This window comes from Crocodylus porosus, unplaced genomic scaffold, assembly GCF_001723895.1.
Source record: "Crocodylus porosus isolate Cpor-Errol unplaced genomic scaffold, CroPor_comp1, whole genome shotgun sequence".
NCBI classification, from domain to species: Eukaryota; Metazoa; Chordata; order Crocodylia; family Crocodylidae; genus Crocodylus; species Crocodylus porosus.
In genome coordinates this window covers 5546699-5553045 of record NW_017728937.1, presented here as the reverse complement: position 1 = coordinate 5553045, position 6347 = coordinate 5546699, and the positions used below count along the sequence as shown (strand labels likewise).

General features: G+C 50.6%; 1 long non-coding RNA gene across 1 annotated transcript in view; it reads right to left on the bottom strand.

The window, feature by feature from the left end:
- Positions 1 to 475: 475 nt before the first annotated feature.
- Positions 476 to 6347, bottom strand: part of LOC109318128 — a 17095-nt gene continuing 11223 nt past the window's right edge. The window contains exon 3 of the long non-coding RNA XR_002103189.1: positions 476 to 560. This is a non-coding gene — a long non-coding RNA (uncharacterized LOC109318128). The remainder of the gene's footprint in view (positions 561 to 6347) is intronic.

The window sequence follows — 6347 nt, the reverse complement described above, 5'->3', positions numbered from 1 at the left end:
AGAACCTAGGAAGATGACTACGCTCTACATACTTGTAGTAGGAGGCTTGGAGCTGCTGCTACTTTAAGAGCAGGCAGGCTTTGACTGAAGCAGGCTGCAGGTGTGGCAGGATGCCAGTTAGGGACCATGCCTGAGAAGCAGCAGTTTAGAGATTTGGGAAGGAGCCAAAGGGGTGGAGGATGCTCCTGGGGACCCAGTGACTGAGGGGTACAGAGCCTGGGGAAGGGCCATGTGTGAGACCAGAGCCTAGGGAAGAGCTGAGTACAAGACAGGGCCTAGAGAGAGGCTGAGTGTGGGGGACCCAGGGTGTCCAGAGCCCAAAGAGTGGGGCTAAGTTTGGGGACCTATTGTGGGGTCCAAGTGAGCCCAGAGCAAGCAGGGCCAGAGCTGAAAGAGGCCAAAGGTCCGAGAGGACCACTGCTGAGACTGGGGGTCTCACTGGTGCAAAGTGGGGCCAGGAGCAGGGGCTGAGCAAGTCTGGGCCAAGGGGCCTGGAGGTGAGAAAAAGTCAGGGCCAAGGGGCCCAGAGGTCTGCAACCCAAGAGGGGCAAAAAATGGGGCTAGAAGCCCATGGCCCAGGAGGGGCATGTGACTGAAGCTGTGTCACTCAGAAATAGCCAGGATAGGTAAAGTTTCCAGGCAGGACAGCTAGGCCCTAGGGGTGGAAGCAATGACATGTGGGAGTAACCATCGGGGGGTGAAGTGCTCAGGTAGGAGAGCTAGGCCCTACAGACTGAGGCCAGGGCCTAAGGGATGGTCCTGAGTATGACCAAAAACTGCACCCTACTAGGGCTTGTGGTCACAGTGGTAGGACTGCTTGTGGCAGGGCAACCCCTAGAAAGTACCACTGGTGCCAAAACCCAAGGAAGGGCGAGTATGGGGTGCCCTAAAATCCTAGCTCCCACTGTCTTGTGGGCTACCCCTTGGCAGGGAAAGGCTAGGAGAGATAAAAGCATGAGAAGGAGGTTCTAGTGGGACCAGAAAGGTCCAGAGGCCCAGAGAAGAGCTGGGAAAGAGCAGGACCAGAAAGGTCCAGAGGCCCAGTGAGTGTCTGGACCAAAAGGGCTCAGAGGCCTGGTGAGGCACTGGGAAAGAGCAAGATCAAAAGGGTCTAGAGGCCCAGAGAGGGGCTGAATGAGAGAGCAAAGGGCCTGAGAGACCAGAAAGGGGCTGAATGAAAGATTTGAGGGGTCTGATAGTCCAGAGGGGCCAAGTGAGTCTAGGAGAGTCCAGTGTCCAAGGAGGACTACTGGGTGGGACCAGCGAAGGTCCAGGAGCCTATAGAGAGGCTGGAGCATGTAGAGACCCCGGGGGAAGGCTGAGTGTGTTGGGAGTCCAGAGAAGGCCTGAGGGAGATCAGGTAAATAATAAGAGTGTTAACACCCGTGAAGAATGGGGCATGGTGTAGGGCTGGATTGGAGTCATGCAATTAACCCATAAGGCACTGACCCCAGACACATGAGACTAAATGAGGTCCTAGAGAAGGCAGACTCGCCTCAAGGACCCCAAGCTCAACTCCCCTACCAGCACCCTCATCCCCACCTCCACCCCAGGAAATCATTTATACCTTAAAAACCATTTCTCCAGCTCCAGTCTCTGTACCCTCAGCAAGATTAAGATGCCTCAGATCCCATCCAAGACTTGTCAATGGGGCAGACCCTCTCTGTAGAGGAAAAAAAGATGGAGAGTCAGAGGGGGCACTGGAAATATTTAAGGACCAGTACTTTAAACCTGATGAATCCAAGTTTAGGTACCTAACTCAAAGGCTTGTTGTCAGATGTGCTGATAACTCAATAGACCAGTAGAAATCAGGGGCAGATCAGCACTGCAGAAAGTCAGGTCCCCTTTTCTGGTACCTAAATATGAACATAGGCAGACAATTTTAATCAGCCGCCTATGAGGAAAAAATGGGCCAGTACCTGCCTAAGATACCTACTTGCCTGTAACTTGGAGGTGTGCTGTGATGATTAGTTCCATTTATAGATTTTTAGGCCAGAAGGAATCATTAGATCATCCAGCACGACCTGCATAAAACTCTACCCCAGTGGTTCCAGCCGTGGAGGGAGTTGTTTTCTTCTGCTGTCTACGAGACTGTCAAACCCAATAGCTGACAGCTATATGGCGCTTTGCATGTGCTCAGCTGTGAGACACAACAGAAATTCTTGGGGTAAAGGTAGGAGGGATGAAAACCAAAGGAGAAATGATACTGGATATCCGCCACAGGCCTCTGGGACAAGAGGAGATTGAGAATGACAGTGACCCAGGTTGGTTCTCAAGATACTTGAAGCTACAGGGTACTGAAATCCTGCATGAGTTCAACTCCACAGACATCTGTTGGGAAATGAGTTTAGCCAATAGTACCCCATGCAGGTTCTTAACACACAAAGAGGACAACTTTATGATCTAGCAAGAGGTTACAGCATGGGAGCAGCCCTCCTGGGTCTGCTGGGAGAAGATCTGAGAACACCACTGTGCTAACAACCTCAATCAAAGCCACCTCCTCCCTAGAATGAGCTCCCTTCTTACAGCAGAGCAAGAGCATGCACTCTGCTGCAACACACTGGAAATCAGGAAGAATCACATAAAGTGAGGAAGCAACAAACAGGACACACTTGCCCTAAACTAGCCAGGAGCATCCCTGTGTCTAAACTTTGTTCTCCACAGGGAGTTGAGTTCAGTCCTGCTGGGTCACTTCATGTAGGAATGCCCAACTGTAAGGGATCACTTGGGGTATCAGGGCTAATCCTCTGCAGTCATAGGCAATCATATATTAAACATCACCCAAGAGTCCACAAGAATATCTGCTCCAGCCCCTCCTGTAAGCCACAGCCACAAAGGGTCTCCTGAGACTGTGAGGATCTTGAATGACAAAAAAAACTATAAAGTTCTGCTGGAGATGATCAAAACAAATAGGAGCACCTCCTGGGCCTTGGGCCCCTACAACAGCAGATTCTCAGATGATCCTAGGAAAAGCACCGTGCCTCATGCTGCAGATGAAGCCAAAAAACTCCCCATCACCTTTTAGCTATCTGAGCTGGGGTCAAATTACTTCCCAACACTGAGTCAGGTGATCAGTTTGACCCCAAGTGTGAGACTCATGAGTCCAGTACCCAAGAACTTTCTCAGTGTTCCAGCCACCTGCAGAGGGTTCAGAGTGAGAGTGTGGTCAGGGGTAGAAAGGGAAGAAAGATTTATTTACTTAAGAAAAACACAACTACGCGTAGTAACAAGACAAACGATGACAGACAAAAGCAATTCACATTGGCGACTTATCAGCAATCCCTTTGATGCCCGATCACAGCAAGCTTCTCTTTCCACAAAGTTCAGCGAGGTTAAGCGTTCCCGGACAACGCTGTCTGAGGGGTGCCGGGAAGGACCCTGGAATGCATTTCTTGGGCTCCTTGAGGTCCATAAGCCCACTGATCCAGGCAACTGCTAACTAATCCTTTTCACAGAGCTGCAGTTTCCTTCTGAATGGTTTCCAAATATTTCAGATAATTTATAGCTTCTGAAGGACACTGATAACGTACGACCACTTAGATTTCATTTTCTTCAACTGTCCATAGACTGACCAATAGCAGTACAAGCCTTGCATTCTTTTGATAAGGTAATTTTAACTGTACCACAGGGCCTTACTACTTCTAGGCTTTGCTAAATTTACCAGGTCTTACTTTATACAAGGCCTCACTACATCTTAAACTATAATTAGGCTTTTAGCAACAACTTACAGCTTAATATATAAACAAATACAGAAAAACACATAAACAAATACAGAAAAACACTTGGTCTAATCTTCATAGAGCCTTCAGCAAGCACTTTTATCACACACACATACTTTTCAGCTGCCACACTCAGTACCTTCTGGAGCAGCCCAGCCCAACTCCCATCTCTAGTACTGACTAATGTCCAAAGTTTCAGACAAAAAAAATCCCAGAACCCAAGTAATGCAACTCAGGGGGGAACACGGGTTCTTTCTGGCTCCTGCAGACAACAACAGATCTCCTGAGAAAGGTCAAGGATCGTCCCAAGCCTGGTGGCCTAAAGGGATGGCATGGTCAGGGACAACATAGTCTGTAGCTCCTGGCACACAAGGAAGCCACATGACTAGAATTGCATCCAGCTACCTCTGACTCCCCAGTCTAAAGGGCTAGGAACCCATTTACAGCTGAGCTGACTGGGAGCAGCTTTTGCCTTGAGTCTGGAACAAGGCTTGAATTCTTGCCACTGCACCCCCAAAAGCCAGAGGGATGGAGTTAATACACAATAGGGCTGTGAGGGGCTTCCACCTCTGCAGCAGAGCAGTCTGGCCAGTGGAGATAGGCTCCTGCTGCACAGGCAAAGGGGCTTCATCAGCATGGCAGGGAAACGTCACCCTCTCCTCCTCCAGTGACATCCTCAATGGGAAGTGCAGCCAGAAAGAAATCCCCAGGTCAGGGCAGACACCAGCACCAGAAGGAAGCAGCTTGAGCCCTCCCAGGTGGGGCCTGCCCTGCACCTCCGCAGCAATGAACCCTTTGGGGGTTGCATAGATTTGTCAGAACATAGAAGCACCTTGTTTGCACCCCCTGTCTATCCCTTCTGGCTCATTTGCACTTCCAGTCTTACCTCCAGCCTCTGGAATAGCTCCTGCAATGGAAATGGTGCTGAAGAGGTAGTGTACAGCAGGCTGCCTGCCCCTTACTCCAGGGCATTCTCATGAATTGGGGATGCCTTTGCTGATGCAGAGCAGTGCTGAATGGTGGCCAGAACAGGGTGGGAGCAATGGCAGGACCAGGGCACATGACTAACCTTGTAAGACATGAAACAAAAATAGAAGCATTTTACAAAGAGCCTTCCCTATTATAATCTCCTACTAAACACGTGTCAGGGTGCTGCTTTGCAATGCCAGCAAAAGTTCTCCCAAGGTCCCTTCCCCCACAGCTACATGCAACTACAGCAGAGCAGGTTTCACACTAGGTCTCTCACCCCCCAAAGCAAACTTTGGGGCCCTCTCTAAGCCTGGTTAAAGGGGGAGAGGACTCCCAGCATCCCCTGTGATTTTAAAGGGAATTAAAATCCCTTTGTCACTGCTCACACATTTACAGTCCTCAATACAAACAGGAATCTGCTGTACTAGTCAGGAGGCTGTAACTCTGAGCCCATAGCAGACTCCCCCTGTTGCCAACACAGAGGGGAGTTAACTGTAAAAGGGGACTTTCCTGGCTCTCTCATGCTGTAGTCTTCTTCCTGAGGCTGACTTTTCTGGAGCAGTGCTCTGGAAAGGGAGGCAGGAAGACAGGTAGCAGGGACATGAAGAATAAAGTGCAGTGAGCCAAGCAGGTTCACATGGCTCCCCAACCCTACAGTGCAGCTTGGGGGAAACACAACATACTTATGAGGCAAAGAGTCCTTCTCCCTTAGGAAGCCAAGACCACGGCTAAGGGAGAGAGGTGACTGCTCAAAGCTCCCAGAGCCAGAGAGGATTACCAGCCAGAAACTGAAAAAAGAACCTGGGAAGAAAAAAATGGTACCTGCTACCTTCCCTAAACTGGAAGGGGAAAGGAGATGGTGTTTCTGAGTTCAACAGAGGTAACACAAGAAGTTGCTGTGCCTTCTGCTTCAGCATCTGAAATTCCCCTGCGTGTCTTCCCTCTTACTACAAGATACTCTTCAAGCACCATGAAAGCCCTTTCAGAGGCCAAGTAGGACAGCAGAACACTGTCAAAGCCTGAGCAAAGAGAGGAACTGGAGGAGGAGCAGTGGACCTGGCAAAGAGGCTGAATGAGGGGAGGTTAGGATGCAATGCTCAGCCTGGAGATGTTGATGCACATAGTGGGCTTGCAGATACCCAAGGAGCTCACCATAAAGGGCAGAGAGGAACCAGCTAGTGTGGTCCCAGAAGAAAGAGTGAGATGTTGTGGGTTGGAGCTGGACACTGACAAGTGCAAGGTGCTGCACCTGGGGAGGAAGAACCAGCACCATACCTACAGGCCGGGGAACTCCCTTCTCATCAGTGCAGAGGCAGAAAAGGATCTTGGAGTCATGATTGATGCCAAGATGGACATGGGCCAGCAGTGTGGGGATGCAGTCAGGAAGGCCAACCGTACCCTGTCATGCCTCCACAGATGCATCTCAAGCAGGTCCAAGGAGGTGATCCTCCCCCTCTATGCGGCACTGGTCAGGCCGCAGCTGGAGTACTGCATCCAGTTCTAGGCGCCGCACTTCAAGAGGGATGTGGACAACTTGGAGAGGGTCCAGAGGAGGCCACTCGCATGATCAGGGGGCAGCAGGGCAGGCCCTACAAGGAAAGGCTGCGGGATCTGAACCTGTTCAGCCTCCACAAGAGAAGGCTGAGGGGGAACCTGGTG